The sequence below is a fragment of the Podarcis cretensis genome, assembly GCF_951804945.1.
Source record: "Podarcis cretensis genome assembly, chromosome: 7".
NCBI classification, from domain to species: Eukaryota; Metazoa; Chordata; class Lepidosauria; order Squamata; family Lacertidae; genus Podarcis; species Podarcis cretensis.
Genome location: NC_137176.1, coordinates 31,765,051 through 31,789,140, shown reverse-complemented (window position 1 = coordinate 31,789,140; position 24,090 = coordinate 31,765,051). Strand labels below are relative to the sequence as shown.

Sequence of the window (24,090 nt, the reverse complement as noted above, 5' to 3'; positions counted from 1 at the left end):
TATAGTTTAACATAATATTACCATCTGAAAAAAATTAAATTTCCCCGCAAAGTAGTGTTTATGCATCCTGGTACTTTCCCCCCAAAATTTGTAAGCATCAAACATTTCATAAACATAAGTTTCAAAGAAGCATTTTCTTTATCAAATCTCTAGCAACATGTTGTCATAGACAGTCCCTTTTGTATAAAACGTAGTTCATAATCTAATGAAACATTTGATACAGAAGCTAAAACATTGTCCCACTGCTTAGGTAAAATAGGAACCTCCAATTCTTTATATTCCATTTGCTTCTCAGATACGATTGCATTTCATTCATTTCTCTAGCTGTAGTAACCCAAATACATTTGTAGTTGTGTATAGTAGGGTGTGTCCATGCACACATGTGAGTGTGTATGACAGAGATAGAAATTACCAAACATGATGCTACAAGCATTTAAACAAAAGAGGCTTGATACATTGAAACACCAGATCCATCTAAAATAAAAAAATAAAAATGGTAAAATATACCTTCTGAGCTTATTTTCTCATTCCCATACCATTTCCTTTTTAGTCAATTCTCTTCTGCATTTCCATTCAGCAGTTCATTTTCTCTGAGGCTTGTTGGTGCTATCAGTTGTTAAGATAAATAGTTGTTAACTCACACAGAAAGTCAAGGTTGCTGTATTGGCCCATAAGAAAAAGAAAACCACATTTGTGCAGTTCCCTTTTAGGCCAGCTAAATATTACAAAATGGTGTGCAAACCTTTGAGTTCTCCAGACCCCTTCATCAGACTAGATAGTAAACAAAGCAATTTTACCAACAGCCAATATTATATCTCCAGTTCTGTTGTGTAAGTGGTTCTTTATTAACAGAGCCCTTGCTACTAGGGAAACCCATTTTTTGTTGCTAATGCTTGAGTTCTTAAGAAGGGAATTAGCAGTGTGGCAAAATGCTCTTCCAGGCCCAAAACTGCTGTTTGGAAAACAGGATTGATATATATAACAACCTCAAAAACCAAATCAGCATCAGATAAGTTGGGAACGATTTCTCAACTCATGTGCAACTGACTATATCAAATATTATAACCACAAAATACCAAAACAAAAAAACATTAAAAAAGATAAATAAATGTTCATATATAATAAACACCTATTCATAACAAATGCCAAACACATTTAAACCAAATAGACTGAATTTGTGTCTTTAAGTGTTCTTTTGAATTTAGATTGGGTATTATGTAAAGATTTTTTGTTGTTGTTGTTTAGTCGTTTAGTCGTGTCCGATTCTTCGTGACCCCATGGACCAGAGAACGCCAGGCACTCCTGTCCTCCACTGCCCCCCGCAGCTTGGTCAGACTCATGCTGGTAACCTCGAAAACACTATCCAACCATCTCGTCCTCTGTCGCTCCCTTCTCCTTGTGCCCTCCATCTTTCCCATCATCAGGGTCTTCTCCAGGGAGTCTTCTCTTCTCATGAGGTGGCCAAAGTACTGGAGCCTCAGCTTCACAATCTGTCCTTCCAGTGAGCACTCAGGGCTGATTTCCTTCAGAATGGAGAGGTTTGATCTTCTTGCAGTCCGTGGGACTCTCAAGAGTCTCCTCCAGCACCACAATTCAAAAGCATCAACTCTTCGACGATCAGCCTTCTTCATGGTCCAGCTCTCACTTCCATACATCACTACTGGGAAAACCATAGCTTTAACTATACGGACCTTTGTTGGCAAGGTGATGTCTCTACTTCTCAAGATGCTGTCTAGGCCTGTCATTGCCCTTCTCCCAAGAAGCAGGCGTCTTTTAATTTCGTGGCTGCTGTCACCATCTGCAGTGATCATGGAGCCCAAGAAAGTAAAATCTCTCACTGCCTCCATTTCTTCCCCTTCTATTTGCCAGGAGGTGATGGGACCAGTAGCCATGATCTTCGTTTTTTTGATGTTGAGCTTCAGACCATATTTTGCACTCTCCTCTTTCACCCTCAATAAAAGGTTCTTTAATTCCTCCTCACTTTCTGCCATCAAGGTTGTGTCATCTGCATATCTGAGGTTGTTGATATTTCTTCCGGCAATCTTAATTCCGGCTAGGGATTCATCCAGCCCAGCCTTTCGCATGATGAATTCTGCATATAAGTTAAATAAGCAGGGAGACAAAATGCAGCCTTGTCGTACTCCTTTCCCAATTTTGAACCAGTCAGTTGTTCCATATCCAGTTCTAACTGTAGCTTCTTGTCCCACATAGAGATTTCTCAGGAGACAGATGAGGTATCAGGCACTCCCATTTCTTTAAGAACTTGCCATAGTTTGCCATGGTCGACACAGTCAAAGGCTTTTGCATAGTCAATGAAGCAGAAGTAAATGTCTTTCTGGAACTCTCTAGCTTTCTCCATAATCCAGCGCATGTTTGCAATTTGGTCTCTGGTTCCTCTGCCTCTTCTAAATCCAGCTTGCACTTCTGGGAGTTCTCGGTCCACATACTGCTTGAGCCTTCCTTGTAGAATTTTAAGCATAACCTTGCTAGCGTGAGAAATTAGTGCAATTGTGCGATAGTTGGAGCATTCTTTGGCACTGCCCTTCTTTGGGATTGGGATGTAGACTGATCTTCTCCAATCTTCTGGCCACTGCTGAGTTTTCCAAACTTGCTGGCATATTGAGTGTAGCACCTTAACAGCATCATCTTTTAAAATTTTAAATAGTTCAGCTGGAATACCATCACTTCCACTGGCCTTGTTATTTGCAGTGCTTTCTAAGGCCCATTTGACTTCACTCTCCAGGATGTCTGGCTCAAGGTCAGCAACCACACTACCTGGGGTATATGAGACATCCGTTTCTTTCTGGTATAATTCCTCTGTGTATTCTTGCCACCTCTTCTTGATGTCTTCTGCTTCTGTTAGGTCCTTTCCACTTTTGTCCTTTATTATGGAAATCTTTGTACGAAATGTTCCTTTCATATCTCCAATTTTCTTGAACAGATCTCTGGTTCTTCCCATTCTATTGCTTTCCTCTATTTCTTTGCATTGCTTGTTTAAGAAGGTCTTCTTGTCTCTCCTTGCTATTCTTTGGAAATCTGCATTCAATTTCCTGTATGTTTCACGATCTCCCTTGCATTTTGCTTGCCTTCTCTCCCCCGCTATTTGTAAGGCCTCATTGGACAGCCACTTTGCTTTCTTGCATTTCCTTTTCATTGGGATGGTTTTCGTTGCTGCCTCCTGTATAATGTTACGAGCCTCCATCCATAGTTCTTCAGGCACTCTGTCCACCACATCTAAATCCTTAAACCTGTTCCTCACTTCCACTGTGTATTCATAAGGGATTTGACTTAGATTGTATCTTACCGGCCCAGTGGTTTTTCCTACTTTCTTCAGTTTAAGCTTGAATTTTGCTATAAGAAGCTGATGATCTGAGCCACAGTCAGTTCCAGGTCTTGTTTTTGCTGACTGTATAGAGCTTCTCCATCTTTGGCTGCAGAGAATATAATCAATCTGATTTCGATGCTGCCCATCTGGTGATGTCCAAGTGTAGAGTCGTCTCTTGTGTTGTTGGAAAAGCGTGTTTGTGATGACCAGCTTGTTCTCTTGACAGAACTCTATTAGCCTTTGCCCTGCTTCGTTTTGATCTCCAAGGCCAAACTTGCCAGTTGTTCCTTTTATCTCTTGACTCCCTACTTTAGCATTCCAATCCCCTATAATGAGAAGAACATCCTTCTTTGGTGTCGCTTCTATAAGGTGTTGTAAGTCTTCATAGAATTGGTCAATTTCAGTTTCTTCAGCACCAGTAGTTGGTGCATAAACTTGGATTACTGTGATGTTAAAAGGTCTGCCTTGGATTCGTATCGAGATCATTCTATCATTTTTGAGATTGCATCCCAGTACAGCTTTTGCCACTCTTTTGTTGACTATGAGGGCCACTCCATTTCTTTTACGGGTTTCTTGCCCACAGTAGTAGATATGATGGTCATCCGAACTGAATTCACCCATTCCCGTCCATTTTAGTTCACTGATGCCCAGGATGTCAATATTTATTCTTGCCATCTCATTTTTGACCACCTCCAACTTACCCATGTTCATGGTTCTTACATTCCAGGTTCCTATGCAATATTTTTCTTTACAGCATTGGACTTTCCTTTCGCTTCCAGGCATATCCGCAACTGAGCGTCCTTTCGGCTTTGGCCCAGCCGCTTCATCAGCTCTGGATCTACTTGTACTTGCCCTCCGCTCTTCCCCAGTAGCATGTTGGACGCCTTCCGACCTGAGGGGCTCATCTTCCAGCGTCATAACTTTTATATGCCTGTTGTCTTTGTCCATGGAGTTTTCTTGGCAGGGATACTGGAGTGGCTTGCCAGTTCCTCCTCCAGGTGGATCACGTTTGGTCAAAACTCTCCACTATGACCTGTTCATCTTGGGTGCCCTGCTCGGCATAGTTCATAGCTTCTCTGAGTTCTTCAAGCCCCTTCGCCACGGCAAGGCAATGATCCATGAAGGGGAAAGATTTTTTAGTGCTGCTCAATCTTGCCTTCTGCATGGGTATAGTTTTTCTGTGGTCACACCACTTTTCCGTTGTTGTATTATTTGGCACATTATGAGAGTCTTGGCTTATTTTGTCCATATGTGTATATGATAATTTGTGCTTGATTCCACTGTACCACTGAAGAAGGTCAATGTTTGGTCGAAACAGGTGTGGTATTTGTTATACATGAGTGTCTATCACATATAAACATTATTATGAAGTTTATTTTTTATTCATCTAAGTATTTGCTTTTAAATTGTTTGGTTATAAAGCTTCATATATTCAGTTGCACGGTATTTGAGAAGCCCTTTTACATAGTTGATTTGTGTTTGCTGCTGTTTTAGAAAACAGCTTGGCCCCAAATAAAACAAAACCTGACCATCTCACTTTTAATCTCTAATGGCCTCAGAACTTGTACACTGTACTGAGAAGGAAATGTGCCTAAAACACTCTGGAAATCCTGCTTCAACCCTTCCTTTTTTTTTTTTACAAACAAGTGGCATTTCTCATCAAGTATATACGATTTTGCTTTTGAATATCTTACCTTCCTTCTCAAATGTCATGGATAACTTTTTTTTGGGGGGGGGGTACATTTGTGTGCATCCAAAAATATGGTATGGGCATATTTTGTTTTATTGCGCTTCGCTTTATTGTGCTTCACAGATATTGCTTCTTACAAGCACACGGGTGCAGCTGCAGGCTGCTTCCAGGAGAAGGCAACCCCCCCGCCCCCTCCTCAGCCCATCTTCCAGCCATGGGATTGAAGCTGGCTAGTTTCCCCCTTCCTACTGCTGCAGCAAGTGGGGCCTGACTTAATAGACCAACAGTATAGTGTAAACATAACTTTTATATGGGAAACAAAACAAAAAATTGTGTGACTTGTTTTCTTGTGACATTCGCTTTATTGAGTTGGTCTGGAAACGAACCTGCAGTATCTCTGAGGTGTGCCTGTATATAGATTTTGTAATGTTATTCTCAAGATTGCCTGTATTTTATATTTATCTACATTTTAGGAAGTTTTGCCCCCTAGTGGTTAAAATTTTCCTGTTCATCTCTGAAGCAAGGCTGGATGGCGTGCTGCCAGTTGAAATATGCATTTAATCAAGAGCATGCCAAACTTAGGCTATCAATGATTCTCTCACTCCCATAACTAGCATATGCATTGGTTTTGGTTTTCTACTAATGCCACATGTGCTGTATGTCTTGTTGCTATGCACACTGGAACAAATCATAAGCTTTGTGCAGATAATGAAGCAAAGACCTTTGAGGTCCTTGTTGAGTAGTAAATCAGGCTTGGGAGACGATAGAATCTTGCTCCTAATTAAATTGGCACCTAACTTCAGCTGCTGGAGGCTATTTCATATACTTCAGTGCTACTCCATAGGACTTCTCCTACAAACCAATCCCCTGAGGAGAATAGTTATGCTGGAAATAGTTACATCCATGTCTGCTCAGGAGATTGTAAGTTGCATATGCATTGCATGCTAACATCCAGGAGCGAAAAATAATGTCAGCAGCATTAGTCTGGGATGAAAATAGTGGACTGTCTTACAGGATTGTTGTAAGGATAGCTATGTATGTGATGTGCTTTTTGAGGAAAAGCTGTGCCCAAACAGTAATAATTCTTAAGAAAATTATGTTCTGGGCACTGGAAATATTAAGCGTTTTATTTGCCTTCTATGTTAGACTGACACACAACATTTAATGAGTTTTTGGATAGCTACTCATTTTACAGGGCAGATGTTTAGTTGTTTGAATCGGTGTTTCAAGGGAAATTGGATTCTTGCACCAAAAGCTTTGTTTGGTGGTATAAAGGTTTCACTCCATTTGCTCTCTTCTAGGAGAGGTCAGTACACAGGAATTTGTTCCCGGTCCACCAGAAAGAGCAGGAACATCAGAGCAGAGCTCGTTCCTGTCTCAGAAGGACCCCCATTCAATCATGGGGCAGGCATTTAGAGGACTGCTTTCAGCCATTTGGTATTTCAGTATCAGACTTCATCCAGTTAAAAGATGGTCTCCTGATTCATACGTCCTGCTCTGTTCCCAAGAAGAAAACAAATGTTCTTTTAAGTGACCTCTCTGGTCCGCAAACCATTCCAGGTGGCTCTTGCATGGCGATAATGATCATCCCTGCACAGTAGTCCCTCTGATTGGTGGCAACATATTGGAGGACAATATAATTCCATTTTGTTGATGTAGGCCCGACATGTCCAAAGTCCGATTTGGGGGCCTAATCTGGCCCACCTGGTTTAATCCGGCCCCTGTGGCAGTTTATTTCCTGGGGTAAAATCATTAAAAAAAATTCAGTCTTTGAAAAAGATCAACAACTTTGGTTGGCCCTTTGGTCGGCCCTCATGGCCCTTCACTTCATCAAATCTGGCCCTCTTTGAAAAAAGTTTGGCCACCACTGATGTAGGCTGATTTGGGAATGTCTAAATGCTACGAAGCAGGCCTGTAACGTAATATGGACACAGGACAGTCCTGTAGATAAGTGCTAATAATATTTTCAGCGCCTCCGTCACATCTTCTATTTATCCTGTGGCAGCTTGCCTAGAAGAAATTACTACTAAGAGTGGGTGAATGGCTTAGTCAGGTGCAATGATGGAGGCAAGCCATTCCTGGGAGTTTGGTTTCCTTCATTTCCTTGCAGCTTAATGTTGTCCACCAGTAGAACATCTTTATTTTCCGGATATCAAAGTACTTTATGAGCTGTTAAACCTCACCATAAACCTTGTAGTGATTACATATACAACCGAGGGATTGTTCTATCAAATCTTCAAATGTCAGTCTTCAGCTGCGCAGGTATGGTGCTTAGAAAATATTCAAACTCAAAAGACTTCTCTACAGTCAAAATAATGATTAGGAGTCTTCCTCGAGGACAATTTGTCTTTGTAGTTGAACAAAGAACGCTCACTTCAGCACTTTGAATACCTACAGCATGAGCTATAAAGTGGTTTAATCCTTTATAAGTGTTTGTCTGGCATTGTTGACCAGGAATGTAGCAAATTATAAACAACCAAGTGTGTAAATAATAGGCCTTCATTCATTTGGTTTGTAGGGTGGATAAGGCTACATAAAATATCTCGTGTAATGTTGAGAATCACCCCCTCTCTCCGTTTGTGTTTTTTGGGGGGGAGGAGGGATGTACAGTTAATCACATTTTCATTAGGTGTCACTTAAATTTAAAACTTAGATTTAATTGGTTTTAACATGCCTGGGGCATTATTACTGAATTACTAGACAGTAATTCATAATAATTTTTCCCATCAAAAGATGGGAAATTCCATGCAGAAATGGGGCCATTTAGGCGTTGTACTGAATTCTTCTCCTCAAAGTACTTTCCTGTTTCATTCCAGCCAACAAAACTCTCTCTCTCTCTCTCTCTCTCTCTCTCTCTCTCTCTCCCCCGTTCCCAAGAAACTATATTAGCACTTTTAAAGTGCATTTAATATTTGCATATCAATTAGAAATGTGCTACTGATTAAAAACAGCAATAAAGCATTTTCCAGCAACGTTACATGAATTACTAAAAATAAAAGCAGCTAAAACTAAAAGTACACATCTTCAAGACAGGCCCAAACTTATTTGTTTATTTGAAATCTTTTAATAAAATAAAAGTTATGCCTTAAAGTAAGAGCATGGGTAAATCATACCTGAGAAATATTTGTGGTATGTGAATATTAGATTAGGTTGAGATCTCTAAAAATCTTGTAGCAAACCATTTAATCTAAAATAAATAAATGATAAGAGATTGTCAAAGACCAGGATCAAGCATATCATTATATTTAACAGTTGGTGCCCTTCTTACCATGAACTATGAATCCCTAAGTTAGGGATGGGGAACCTGTGGCCCTCCAGATGTTGTTGGACTCAAAGTCCCACCTTCCTCACCCAGCATGGCCAGTGGTCATGATGAGAGACGTAGTCCAACAACATCTGCAGAGCTAATTATTATTATTATTATTATTATTATTATTATTATTATTTGTACCCCGCCCATCTGGCTGGGTTTCCCCAGCCAACAAAGATGAAAAATACACTAAAATGTCACATATTAAAAACTTCCCTGAACAGGGCTGCCTTCAGATGTCTTCTGAATGTCAGGTAGTTGTTTATCGCTTTGACATCTGATGGGAGGGCATTCCACAGGGTGGGCGGCACTACCGAGAAGGCCCCCTGCCTGGTTCCCTGTAACTTGGCCTCTCGCAGTGAGGGAACCGCCAGAAGGCCCTCGGAGCTGGACCTCAGTGTCCGGGCAGAACGATGGGGGAGGAGACGCTCCTTCAGATATACTGGACCGAGGCCATTTAGGGCTTTAAAGGTCAGCACCAACACTTTGAATTGTGCTCGGAAACGTACTGGGAGCCAATGTAGGTCTTTCAAGACCGGTGTTATATGGTCTTGGCGGCCGCTCCCAGTCACCAGTCTAGCTGCCGCATTCTGGATTAGTTGTAGTTTCCGGGTCACCTTCAAAGGTAGCCCCACGTAGAGCGCATTGCAGTAGTCCAAGCGGGAGATAACCAGAGCATGTACCACTCTGGCGAGACAGTCTGCAGGCAGATAGGGTCTCAGCCTACGTACCAGATGGAGCTGGTAAACAGCTGCCCTGGATACAGATTTGACCTGTGCCTCCATGGACAGCTGTGAGTCCAAAATGACTCCCAGGCTGCGCACCTGGTCCTTCAGGGGCACAGTTACCCCATTCAGGACCAGGGAATCCTCCACACCTGCCCGCCTCCTGTCCCCCCAAAACAGTACTTCTGTCTTGTCAGGATTCAACCTCAATCTGTTAGCCGCCATCCATCCTCCAACCGCTTCCAGACACTCACACAGGACCTTCACCGCCTTCACTGGTTCTGATTTAAAAGAGAGGTAGAGCTGGGTATCATCTGCATACTGATGAACACCCAGCCCAAACCTCCTGATGATCTCTCCCAGTGGCTGCATATAAATGTTGAAAAGCATGGGGGAGAGGACAGAACCCTGAGGCACCCCACAAGTGAGAGCCCAGGGGTCTGAACACTCATCCCCCACCACCACTTTCTGACACGGCCCAGGAGGAAGGAGCGGAACCACTGTATGACAGTGCCCCCAGCTCCCAGCCCCTCAAGACGGTCCAGAAGGATGTTATGGTTGATGGTATCAAACGCCGCTGAGAGATCCAGCAGAACTAGGAAACAGCTCTCACCTTTGTCCCTAGCCTGCCGGAGATCATCAACCAGTGCGACCAAGGCAGTTTCAGTCCCATGATGAGGCCTGAATCCCGACTGGAAGGGATCCAAATGGTCCGCTTCTTCCAGGCGTGCCTGGAGTTGTTCAGCAACCACTCGCTCAATCACCTTGCCCAAGAATGGAAGGTTTGAAACTGGGCGATAATTGGCCATCGTGGCCGCATCTAAAGATGGTTTTTTAAGAAGCGGTTTAATCACCGCCTCTTTCAGCGGGTCTGGGAAGGCTCCCTCACGGAGGGAAGCATTCACCACCCCACGAAGCCCATCGCCCAGTCCTTCCCGGCTAGCTTTTATAAGCCAGGATGGGCAAGGATCCAGGAGACAGGTGGTTGGCTTCACTCGTCCAAGCAGCCTGTCCACATCCTCGGAGGTAACAGATTGGAATTGATCCCACACAACTTGACCAGACAGGACTCTAGCACTCTCCCGCCCCGGCCCTGCTCCCACGGTGGAGTCTACTTCTTCCCGAATCTGAGCGATTTTATCTGCAAAAAAATTTGCAAAATCATTGCAGGAGAACATATGGCCCGTACTGGGCCCCGATGTTACAGGTGGTTCTGCTAAATTGTGAACCACCTGAAAGAGTCTCCTGCTGCTGTTTTCTGCAGATGCAATAGAGGCGGTGAAGAAAGTCTTCTTCGCCGTCACTATCGCCACTTGGTAGGCTCGACGTTGAGCTCTAACCTGTGTCCGGTCAGATTCGGAATGAGTTATCCGCCACCGGCGCTCTAGCCGTCTCAACGATTGTTTCATTGCCCTCAGATCCGTGGAAAACCACGGGGCTCTCTGGGCTCCATGCAATCGGAGAGGGCGCTTCGGAGCCAGTCAATAGCCCTGGTTAACTCCACATTCCAGCGGGCCACCAGGGAATCGGCTGAAAGGCCATCAACATGGGATAAAGCATCCCCTACCACTCTCTGGAAACCATTTGGATCCATTAAGTGGCGGGGGCGGACCATCCGAATCGGTCCCACTTCCCTGCAGAGGGGATGGGTCGCAGAGAAGTCCAGTTGCACCAGGAAGTGATCTGACCATGGCACTTCTTTCGTTTCACTTTTACTTAGTGTCAGATCACCAACATCCATAGAGGTAAACACCAGGTCCAAGGCATGGGTTGGGCCAGACTTATTCAGGGACAGCCCCATGGAGGCCATGCTTTCCACGAAGTCCTGAGCGGCCCCTTGTAAGGTCGTGTCGGCATGGATGTTAAAATCCCCTAGGACAACCAAGCTAGGTGTCTCCAGGAGAACACCCGCCACGACCTGAAGCAGCTCGGGCAGGGAATCCTTGGTGCAGCGGGGAGGTCGGTACACCAAAAGGAATCCTGTACTGCCCCTATTGCCCAACTTCCAGAACATGCACTCGGAAAATTGGGTCTTCCCAATAGGACTCCTGGTGCAAACTAATGACTTCCTAAAAATCACTGCAACCCCCCCCTCCCCGCCCACATGACCTGGGTTGCTGTGCGTAAGAGAAACCTGGTGGACAAGCAGCGGCAAGGACAGGCCCATCTGCTTCATCCAACCAAGTCTCTGTTACACATGCCAGGTCAAGTCCTCCATCCATGATCAAGTCATGGATGGCAGTGGTCTTATGAATCATTGACCTGGCATTGCACAGCAACACTTTCAGGTCATGTGGGTATCCCTTCCTGATTCTAGTATCCATCCGGTCAGGACCAGACCCGGAGGCAGGGATAGTCCTCAGACAACGACTAAACCTGCCTCCTCTGTAATGACATGGTCTGGTCTTAGCGTAACTCCTCCTCCTACCCGTGATCACTGAGATCGGTTGTCCCAGTGCATTCCCCCCTGTGAAACCTATCCCAGCCATTTTGTGTGTGCGTCCTATGAGGCGAATGCAGGCTTTCGCTGAAGCCTGGAGAGTGAGAGGGGTCCGTGTGCACCGACCCCTCTCGCTCTCCAGGCTTCAGGAAGCTATCCGCAAGCCTTGCAAGCCCGGCAGGAGTTCATTCCTGTGCACCCCGGGCTTCAGGCAGATATCGGGCAGCCCCACAAGCTCGGGGGACAACATGGCAAGCCGCTGCCCCATGGAGGCTAGGGAGGCTGTCCCTGAAGGCAGAAGAGGGAGACGGAGCACTCCGTCTCCCTCTTCTAGCTTGGGGATGGCTGGGGGGGGGGGGGAATAAATTTTCCCCCCTCGATTTCCCCCCCAAAAAACTAGATGCTCCCTATGGGCCGGTGCGCCCCATGGGGCGAAAAATACGGTATATAGTTTAATCATAGCTGTATCTCCCTGAGAATTGAAAGTGTTTAGACTACTTGGTTATATTCATATGAGTTGCTGATTTATGTGTTGTCCAAGATAATTGTTGTACTCCCAAGGCAGGAAGAGGTTTCTGAGTCCATTTTTGGAGATTGGATCGAGCTGTTGAATATGTGAGTCCAATTCAGAAACAAGCTGTAAGCCACAAAAGCATAGTTTTGAGTCATTTCTGTTCTTTCAGGAGTGTAACTTCACTGAGCACGGATCTCCGTGGATGAGCGCTCTGACCATTGCACCACACTGCCTATTTACTTGGAGGCTTGAGTCTTACCTTTAAAAGTACCTTAGTTCTGCAATTCAGCATTCTCCCTACAGTGTTTAAAGATAAACATGCATAAATGTGCTTAGTCTCACATGAGAATAGCAGTCTGAATTATTCTCCAATTACATTGCTGTAGCATATGTTTTGCTCTATGCAGAATGCTCTATAATCCTTCAAAAGAAAGTAGCAGTTTATGACTTTGCAGTAGATATTCTTGATTGTGACCTTGATTGTACCATAACAGGTCTGTACAAATCTAGAATTACTCCATGTAGGATTGTTGCCTTTTTCTTCATAACTTTATGGGAAATACTGTTTGAGGGTGTCTTCATATTTTGTAAATAAAATGGAAGGAGCATAAATATAAATATTTTACCAGCATTTTGTCACTGCTGGAGTTTTCTATGGAAGCACTAAAATGGCACTTAATCAGAATAAAAGGTATATTTAAACAAAGGTCAACATTTTTTAAAACGGCATTTGAATCATGGTCTTAGTTTATTTGCGAGTAGTTGTTTGCACAAGTAAATGGGAAGCGTAATTTCCTGAAGTGGCAAAACTTTTATGCGAGACATTTATTACTAATAAGATGGTTTTATTGCCAAAATGAGTCCAAATTGGATCTGATGATGGGATTTTAGGAAAGCTTGTTGAAGCCATTCTTTCATGGTTTGTTTAGAAGCTGCTTTGACAAGCAATTTTATGGTTGGCATGTGCTTTCATATTGAAAAAGAGGCGGGAACATTCTGAAGTTGAATCATGAAAATAAAAAGAACACTCAAGTAATGTTTTTGTGCCTATTGTATGTCCAAAGCATTTGAGCACCAACACTGTAGAGGCTTTTAAGAACATAATTTATTTTACTCCTGAATCTGCATTAATATGAGAGGTTGGATACTGACTGTTGCTCAGATTGAAGGTTTTGGATTATACCGTGCCAATAACTGTTGGAATATTTGTACACTGAAATTTAGTTTTCAAACTGGGATTAGAATGCAAACACCATTTTTTAAAATTCAAAGTTTCTGCTATTAATTTAACGATTACTTGAAAGTTTAACAAAAATGGCTGAGTCTCAGCAGATGTAATACTTCTTCCTGTTTAAAATTCTATCAAAATAGTCAGGAATTGATTGCTGCTGGATTGGAATCTTTCAGATAAATATTTTTTTCTTTTCCCCATTTCCCAGAGAATACTAACACAGCTAACCAGTGGCAGAAAGGGCTTGCATCAACTGACATTGGCTATGAGAGATTCAGTATGAAATGCAGCTACTTACACCTTTATAATAGTTGTATAAAAAGGCAAATTTTGGCTGGTGCAATTTCTCCTACAATGGCAACACTATGAAAGCAGTGCCTAAAATGTGTACAGGTGATCCCTCCTTAGCTCAGTGTTTCATCAAATTGGAGGTGCGGTGTTGGCACAGTCATAGTCACTGCTTGGTCACTTAGTCACTGTCTTGGTCACTTTTGTGAGTCTGAACATTCATGAATGAGTTGGAGTTGGGGACTGAAGTCACCAAATTTGTGAATCATTCCTTTTTCTCAGAATGGTGAGAATTTAAGTAAGCTACAGCCCTCCAAAGTTGTTGTTATTGTTGTTGTTTAGTTGTTTAGTCGTGTCCAACTCTTCGTGACCCCATGGACCAGAGCACGCCAGGCATTCCTATCTTCCACTGCCTCCCGCAGTTTGGTCAAACTCATGTTAGTAGCTTCGAGAACACTGTCCAACCACCTTGTCCTCTGCCGTCCCCTTCTCCTTGTGCACGCAATCTTTCCCAACATCAGGGTCTTAGGATGCCCCTATTCCCTCAATCCCAATCTTCCTCTCGTGAGCAGAAAGTCTGACGGGAAGTTGTAAACATACTGTTCTCCCCATGATCAGGAAACCATGATCAGTGTTTTCAATAGTGGGAAGACTTGTAAGCATGTTCACCCCCAAAACATTTTGGGATCCTGCCCCTCACCCTTGGGATCCTTGAGGATGTGGATTTGGCATTAATGTTTAGATTAAACATTAGATTAGATTGTTTAGATTAAACATTAGCATAAAATTTCTTAAAATATGTGTATGCTGCAGCAGAGGCTTGGCGTGAGATATTTAGTTTTATTTATGTTTGTATCCTGCCTTTTATATCCTGCCTTTCTTCCTACAAGCTATAGATAACTGTCCAGCATTTCCTTGGAAACATTAAAGGAAGGAGATTTCCAGAGGTTAGGCAGGTTACTTCATTGTCTTACATGTATAGGAAAGCTTTCCTAATATTTAATCTACCTTCCTGTAGCTGAGAGTGGTTGCTTTTGTTTGAGCTCTTTAGGTTTCAAACAGCAATTCTCTAACTGGTGGAACCAGAATACTTTGATTTGGGGTATATTAGACTTGAATCATTTTGTTTGACCTTTTGTTAAACATTACCTTGTGGACGCCAAGTACCTTTTACTGCTTACTTTAAAGGAGTTACTCTCAAAAGCCAATAAATTAATAATTGTAGCTCCTACTGTTTTTTACACACACACACACACACACACACACACAGAGAGAGAGAGAGAGAGAGAGAGAGAGAGAGAGAGAGAATATAAATCAAGAAAGAAGCACCCCTATCTGGAGAGTTTAGTTTTAGGGAAGTAAAATTTCTTCAAATGCTCTTACTGGTATTGCTGTGACTCCCTTAGATAAAATGGAATTATGAACATTCCTACTGATTAATGTATCTTTTATACTCCAGAGTCTTCCATATTATGATCCATTATTTTGGAAAAGTAAAATTATGACAATTGAGGTTACAGTCTAGAGAATCTGGAAACAATTCATTCAGATGTTTGCATGCTTTTGAAGGACTAAACACAGCACTTTGCACAGTGATGTAATAGGCTATTACCAGGCCAACGCAAAATACATGTCTGCTAGTCTGGATTGCCCTTTTGTTTTGTGCAAAGTTGAGTAATTCCTGTGTAGTCATGTGTTCTCATATCTATCCACTGCTATATAAAGACCCTCAAAGACCGATTCACCCTTATCCCCATCTCATTGTGCTGCCGCATCTAGTTCTAGCTTTCGCATGCTGTGAAACCACAGCCAGTCATAACCGTTAAAACTATATTTATATGATGCAGACTAACTTTGCTATGCTTTATTGTTTTATCATACTACACTATATGACCGCTAGTGCTAGGGTTTTTTTCTAGTTTTATACATGTTTTAGAAAAGCATATATATTAAGTTCCTTAATATATTAACAGGGGTTGCAGCCTTTTGTTTCTTGACCATGATTGCCATACAGTTTTGCCTTCCTTTTCTGATGGAATGTGAAGAAATTACTAGGACCCAGATGGTGGGAACCTATTAAAAGGACCAATGAGCTGCTGCAGATATCTGGTTTCTAGTATGCTGAGACTGCAGACAGTAACCTTCAGGAGAGGTTAAGCTGCCCTGAAGCAAACTGACCTTGTGACTTTTATCACTTCCTGTTGGCAGACAGGGAAAATTTACTCAAACGGATAGGAATTAATGAAGGAATTAATTGAACAGGAAGTCTTTCAACCCTGGAGAGAATGGATGTAATAACGTAGACAGCATTGCTGTTATTGTTGATCTCTGGCAGACTTGGGTGTGTGTGTGTGCACATTCATATGTGTGTATTTTGGGGAGCTGATACATGACAAGATTTATCTGTGCTTGCTGAAATTGAAAGGAGACATAATAGAAGGGATGGAAATCCTCTTGTGGAAACCCAGCCCTGGTGTTTGTCTGTGCTTCTGTTTATGCTTTTTAGCCGTGCTGTTTTTCTAGGAAAAGAGGTGCTGGAACTCACCATGAACACTTCCTTCATTCTCTAAAAATGGCAATGACACCCACCTGAGATGCGCTGTAACTGAGTTCTGGCTGTAAAAAAAACTCTGCTTTTTAGTAATGGGGTTTGCAACTTGGTCATGCACCTATTTTATATATATATATAAATTAAAAATAAATAAAACAACATTCTTTTATCCCACCTTTCTCTGGCAAGCAGGCACAAGGTGGTTTACATCTACCAACTAAAAACCATCTAAGAACAGAATAATTTAAAATGACAGTAGAATACCAGCTGTTTAAAACTATGATGAACAGACAGTAGCAATAAAATGAGTCTTACAAGGTTTCAACTTAAAAATGGCCACTTAAACAAAACTGCCTCTGGGAGCAAAAATACCTTTCTGGGGAGATAATTTCATAATTTGGTTCCCACAATCCAAGAGCTGTGCTTTCTCTTTCTTGTTTTCTACCAAGCAAAACTCTGCTACTGGTGGATCGATGAGTAGGTCGCAGAAACTGAGCAAAGTTCTTAAACTGGAGGGAGGGAGGTGATTCCTGAGATAACCTGGGCCCAGAACATAACCTGGGTCGCAGAAACTGAGCAAAGTTCTTAAACTGGTGGAGGGAGGTGATTCCTGAGATAACCTGGGCCCAGAACATTTAGACTTTGGAAGACCAAAGCCAGTGCCTCAGATCGAACATGGAAACAAAGGGATAGGCAGCCGCAGCTGACACAAAACTACCATAAATTGTTAGATCCAGATAACAGTCTAGCTCCCACATTCTGGACCCATTGGCATTTTTGGAATCTATTTCATGGCCCCACCCAAGACCTGTTCATAGGTAGGCTAAGAGCAGGACACCAGCTGACTTGCACCTAGTGCCTGACTAGTGCCCTTATATGATTTCACCTGATATCCCTTCCTGAAAATGCTCTACCACCTATGCTGTGCAGACATAATCATAGCAGAAAAGTATGAATCCTTCACTGCCATCCACCACCAACGAGATGGACTGTAACCTGTGTTTGATTGAATTGGGTCTCTTTGAGTCTTCTGCCATTTGCACTTTAGCCGTCTCCCAGCTTAAGTTCAGCCAGCTCCTCAAAATATCAAGGAGAGGGTCCCTTGCTACAAGACAGGCGAAGGATGTCTTAAGAGTAATTGAGTTAATTGTCCAGGTCACATCCAAATTCCAGAGGTCAAGCAGGCTACCAACAGGCCCACAGGTCATATCAGATGGGAAACCCCCAAGAAACATCAGGAAACCATCTGCCTCTATCAGCCTCCAGATGCAGACCATTCTGATAGGCCAGGGTCACTCCGTTTCTGCTCCCAAGCAATTTCCCCTCTTTTGTAGGCTTAGCATTCCCCCTGTCATATGCTGAAGTGCACCTCCATGGAAACCTTTGGGAATAAAGGGGGAAAGGGGAAGGGAGGAAGACAGCTATTCTCCCTTTTCCCTGGTGGCACGTTGCCCCTCCTTGCATCCATTACTTGTAGGCTGTATTTCACATGATTGCTTTTTAAATTGGGGCTTGTGGAACTGTCATGCCAAGTTTAAGATCAGATACCTTGGAGTACACTTGGAATCAATCATTTGGATATGTTACAAGTGTATTGTGTGTTTACATGCTCATTTAGAATGTTGAAACTTCCATTTTTAAATTCAGTTTTATTTTATTATTTATCATTGACATCGTTTGTGTGTGTGTGTGCACACGTGTGTGTGCGCGCATGCGCCTTAGCACACGTTCCATTTGTACAATATTCTATTAGAAATATAAAAAGTAACATCACTGAACATAGATGAATTAATCTAATAATGAATAATAAACAAACAGACAGAATTGGGGGGAAACAAATAATAGTAAAGACTATTTTTTCAATCAATAGTAAAGACTGTTTCAGTCATACTAACTCAATAAGTGGTTGAGATTTCCATGACGATGCTTCGGGAACATAATAAAGCTATAGCAATTCTTTTTATTAAAGATTTCTTAGTTTACAAAAATACTTTCATTGTCTCTTTTTTCAAGTTGTGTTTTCTACAGATCAGTTTCATTTGTTGTGAGACATTAGTGTTGCATGCAGTATTAGTCTGGGAAGAAAAGCGAGGGAAAGAGGGGAAGGGGAACGGTGGATGGGATGGGATGGGATGGTAATGCTTCTGTTCTTCTGCTAAGTGTATGTGTGGGGTTTTGTCTCAACATCACTTGCATGGATTCTCTTACTATTCGCTTGATGTATTTTCTTGATGGTGAGAGAGGTGGTATAGTGGTTAGCATAGCTATAGCAATTCTGACTTCAGTTATATTTAGCTTCCCCAGGTTAAGATGAAACTGTTTAAAGTGGGCAGGCTTCTCAGACAACTGTGGGTACTTCAGTTGAAACCTGATGCTGTGTCTCAACTGGTGTTAGAGTAATTAAGTGAAACAAAATTCAATAAAGTCATTTTTCACAGTAGGTTCTCTCCTTGCTTTTCCCCCTTCTCTTTTACTGCCTCCCATCATGCACATGTTTCACAATGTGCCATTTACCAGACTAAGTTTCAGGTCTTGTATTTCTATCAGGCTAAGCAATTTGTTTCCATCTACCATGGGTGCAGTCACAAAATTAAAAGACTCCTTCTTCTTGGGAGAAAAGCAAAGACAAAACTAGACAGCATCTTAAAAAAGCAGAGACATCACCTTGCCGACAAACGTCCGTATAGTTAAAGCTATGGTTTTCCCAGTAGTGATGTATGAAAGTGAGAGCTGGACCATAAAGAAGGCTGATCACCAAAGAATTGATGCTTTTGAATTATGGTGTTGGAGGAGACTCTTGAGAGTCCCATGGACTGCAAGAAGATCAAACCTATCGATTCTTAAGGAAATCAGCCCTGAGTGCTCACTGGAAGGACAGATCCTGAAGCTGAGGCTCCAATACTTTGGCCACCTCACGAGAAGAGAAGACTCCCTGGAAAAGACCCTGATGTTGGGAAAGATTGAAGGCACAAGGAGAAGGGGACGACAGAGGACGCGATGGTTGGACAGTGTTCTCGAAGCTACTAACATGAGTTTGACCAAACTGCGGGAGGCAGTGGAAGATAGGAGTGCCTGGAGTGCTCTGGTCCATGGGGTCACAAAGAGTCGGACACGACTAAACAACAACAACCATTGGTGCAAACTGTGGCCTTCCAAGTGTTGTTGGATTACAACACCTATCATCCCTGACCCATTGGCTATGCTGGCCAGGCTGATTGGAGTTGGAGTGCAACAGCACCGGGAGCGCCACGGGTTCATCACCCCTGCTTTAAACAGTATTATTAAACTTGCAAGTTCTGTTATTTCTGTCACAGTGAAAGCACTCCAGGCCTCTGCTAAAACCTTGGTTGATCAGTGGTTTGTTGTGTAAATGTTCATTCGGGCTGCTATTTGCCATCACCTTTGTGGCTGACATGAGTTACAATTCAGCAGTATAAAAGCACATTCTGAATGTTTTATCGCACTGAATGCAACCCAGAAACGGAACCCAGGATTGATCTGTGCTGACAGAACCAGGCTCAGCTTTCAGTGACTAGGTGGTGGACTACAGGGTGTTAAGAGGAATATCTCTACTTTCCATTATGGACAATCATCATGGAACAGCCTTTTTTGATTCCCTGCTTCTGTCAGTTGTCTGTAGGTAGTAAAGGGGAAACATTACTGGAAGAAAGCAGGTAGCAGACTCTTCAGCTACTTCTTAGAATCATAGAATCATAGAGTTGGAAGAGACCACAAGGGCCATCGAGTCCAACCCCCTTCCAAGCAGGAAACACCATCAGAGCACTCCTGACATATGGTTGTCAAGCCTCTGCTTAAAGACCTCCAAAGAAGGAGACCACACTCCTTGGCAGCAAATTCCACTGTCGAACAGCTCTTACTGTCAGGAAGTTCTTCCTAATGTTTAGGTGGAATCTTCTTTCATGTAGCTGGGATCCATTGCTCCGTGTCCGCTTCTCTGGAGCAGCAGAAAACAACCTTTCTCCCTCCTCTATGTGACATCCTTTTATATATTTGAACATGGCTATCATATCACCCCTTAACCTCCTCTTCTCCAGGCTAAACATGCCCAGCTCCCTTAGCCGTTCCTCATAAGGCATCGTTTCCAGGCCTTTGACCATTTTGGTTGCCCTCCTCTGGACACGTTCTAGTTTGTCAGTGTCCTTCTTGAACTGTGGTGCCCAGAACTGGACACAGTACTCCAGGTGAGGTCTGACCAGAGCAGAATACAGTGGCACTATTACTTCCCTTGATCTAGATGCTATACTCCTATTGATGCAGCCCAGAATTGCATTGGCTTTTTTAGCTGCCGCGTCACACTGTTGGCTCATGTCAAGTTTGTGGTCAACCAAGACTCCTAGATCCTTTTCACATGTACTGCTCTCAAGCCAGGTGTCACCCATCTTGTATTTGTGCCTCTCATTTTTTTTGCCCAAGTGCAATACTTTACATTTCTCCCTATTAAAATTCATCTTGTTTGTTTTGGCTCAGTTCTCTAATCTGTCAAGGTCGTTTTGAAGTGTGATCCTGTCCTCTGGGGTGTTAGCCACCCCTCCCAGTTTGGTGTCATCTGCAAATCTTAGAATACTTTTATAGTTCATTGCAAGTAACCATTGCGTTTTAAGCTATTCTGTGGTACAAGGTTGGAGAGAGTGGTAAAAATGTACTAAATGTTTGTGGATATACCCATTCCAAATTGAAAAATAGCTTTCACACAGCCACACTTAGAAACAACACAATACAGCCTAACTGTCAAATGACAAAGCAGCTACTGGGTTCTTTACTAGGAGATTGAAACTCTGCCTAAGCTCCATTACTAACCATTTATGTCCTGACCCTTTGAACTATGTTGCTAGATGGCTGCCACCTTTCTTCATCCTGTGTATATGTAGGTGTGGGTGCTGGTCAGTTTTTGCACAGTAGTCAGCAAGAAGCTGTGAGCTACTCCAGCGTATGAGTGCCCGCTAGTGACTAAACCATTTATGTTGTTATACGCTATAAATATCTTCATGGTACGAGAGCAGAGCTGATCCTGCAGCCTGATATAATTTCATAGTCCGAAGGCCACCAAAGAGGCCATTTTAATCATCCAAGCTAACCTCCTGTGCAGAATATATATTGGCTGAATTAGATCATCTATTTTAAATCATATTGTCTTGATAATTCCAGACTGTTGCAAAGGCTGTCCATATTTTCCGTCTGCATAGGATCTTGACTCTGGCGTTGAATCTGACTTCTTGAAAACATTGGTTTATATTTTTAATATCTTCATAACACTTTTCATAAACTAGGCTGTGTCTCTCAATCATTCAGAAAACAAATGTTTAAGGAAAGGATTTTCTATTTCCATAATTTCACGGCCCCATTTTCATTTCTCCAAGGATTTATTGATTTAAAGGGATACATAATTATAATTTAGGTGATTTTATAATGAGGATTTCTCAAGAGTTTTGGTTCTGTGATGAGAAACTAGTGTGCTAGATGACATTAATTGGTTTATATTATGCTTAGTAGAGGTGTAGGATTACTGTTTAAAGGTATCATTTGTGCATTATAAAGTTTTTTTAAAAAACGGAATTGTTTAATAATTACTGATCATATATAATAAAAACTATTATGGTTTGTTTATATGATGGTTATTGTTTCAGTGCCTCTGGAAAAGGTATTATTAAAATTTATTTTCGGTACCATTTTGAGTTCTTAATTTCTGTATTTTTGCATACTTTCCTAATCATTAAATTCTCCTGAAATTATTATACTCCTGCTTCATTGCTATCTGCTGCTTTCAACAGAAATTTATTCATAGTCCACAGACCTTCAAAGTCCAAAAACAACCTGGGGGGGGGGGGAGGCCTGCATGCCACTGGGTAGGTGGTGCCAGAGGCAAAATGTGGGTTAGCAGCAGATGTAATTCGTACCCTTTTAACGTAGGCTACATTCCAGGCACAAAAGTCAAGCATTTGTACACCCTCCTTCACACATCTCCACACAGACAACCAAGAGGTATTATCCTAGTTCAAGGATACATGTCAGCAAGTCAGTAGCCCTCGGAGGGGGGTGGGCACAGAGCAGGGCTGGTGAGCCGTGTGGCCTTGGGAAAAGGTGTGGTTCGGTTTAGGACCGAGGTATCTGAAGGCCCACTTTCTGCGTTATGAGCCTCCCAGCCAGCATTCCCTGAAATATTCTTGGATGGGACCAATGAGGAGCCTTTTCTGTAGCTGTGCCTAAGTTCCGGAGCTGCCAGAGGAATGTTGCCTCAGCAGTTCGAAAGCACGTCAAGGTGCAAGTAGATAAATAGGTACCACTCCGGCGGAAAGGTAAATGGCATTTCCGTGCACTCCTCTGGTTTGCCAGAAGCGGCTTAGTCATGCTGGCCACATGACCCGGAAGCTGTATGCCGACTCCCTCAGCCAATAAAGTGAGATGAGCGCCGCAACCCCAGAGTCATCCACGACTGGACCTAATGGTCAGAGGTCCCTTTACCTTTACCTTAGAAGCTAGTAAAAACCTTCCTTTTCCAGCAGGCTTTTGTTTTTAGATGGCTGTTCCATTGTATTTGCTTTCATAGGCTTATTTGGAGATGGAGACCTTTTTCTGCTGCTGTTTTCCTTTTTAGAGTGTTAATGTTTTTGTATTTGATACTTTGAATTTTATGTTTGCAGCCCCCTTGGGCTTCTTATGAGGAAAGGAGGGTACAAATGAAGAAATACCTCTCCCTGTACCAGCCTGTTCTGATCCTTAAGGGGAAATTAATCAGGTGGTGACATAAGATCAGGCCTTCTCTGTGGTGGTGCCCTGATCATGGAACACCCTCTTGCTTGAAGTTTGACTAGTCCTGACATTGCCCATTTGCTTTGCCCTGTACCCAGACCTCTCTGGCTCCATCACCGTGGCACATTCTTTACGCTGGCAGGGTTGAGCTCTAATGCTGCTGTAATTCCTGGTGGGATTGAAGCTTTTGCCCCTTCCCCTTTTGCCTCTTGTCTTTCTCAATAGCCAATGTTTCACCTCTGTGATTCTTAGGTCTCTCTAGCACAAAACCAAAAGCACAAACCATAACCTTCCCAGATTCATCATCTGCTTAATCTCCAGATGTTTGTGGGGAGGGAACACAAAACATTATGTCTTAAATGGGAAACAGCTAGGGCATGTTTTGTGCCCTAAGAAGAACCTTTCATTTCCCCCCTACCCCTCCTGGCCTTTATCCTCCTGTGCCAGGGGAACCTTGCATGTGTACTTGTGAGAAAATTGGTTATGCTGTGGAGAACTGTGGTTGATGCTTGATATAAAATGCAGTATTATGGAAGGGGAAAAATGTGAACAAGCATGTGTTAATTCTCACTAAGGGTGTATGAAGGGACAATCTGGGAGTGTTTATGCAAATGACAGCAGCTTGGCGGGAAACCAGCAGAGCGTTCATTTTCGGCTGTTGAAATGACATGAACTTGGCATTGGTTTCAGAGATGCCGCAACTCTTACAAAACCAAAGGCGTTAGCTAGTCGAGTAGCGTAGACTCTGCAGTCATCCTGTAGCTAAGCAGGGACACATAATCCAATTGAATTGGGTGAGCTGTAAAGGGAATCTATTTTGAAGGAATGTCTTCTGTGGGCCAAAGGTGGCACAGAGGACATCGCCAAATTACCTGTGTTTCTACCAGGATCTAATTATTCATATTCTGGATCAGTTCAAATGCATGGCAATATTTATCCATCATTAATGAACTGTCTTCCTGGGAACTTAACAAGATTGCCCCACTGTGAAGGTTCTGTGTCACTGTCATAGATAGGAACTGTTCTTGCATTACTAGGGTGACATAGTTGCTGCTTCCATGTGGCCATATCCTTGCCGCTCTGGTAATGTTCAAATAGGCAGTGCATTCAGTATGCCTGAATGATGTGGTATGGAAAGAAGCCATGTTGTATGCCCTTCCAGAGTGGTCTACATTTCAGATGATGCCACACTTTCACAAAATGCAGCCACATGGAATTATAGAAGATACAACCATGTGCTTTGAGCAG

General features: G+C 42.8%; 1 protein-coding gene across 2 annotated transcripts in view; it reads left to right on the top strand.

The window, feature by feature from the left end:
- The window catches only part of JARID2 (jumonji and AT-rich interaction domain containing 2), a 187,120-nt gene that overhangs the window by 113,415 nt on the left and 49,615 nt on the right, over positions 1 to 24,090 (top strand). The window lies entirely within an intron of this gene.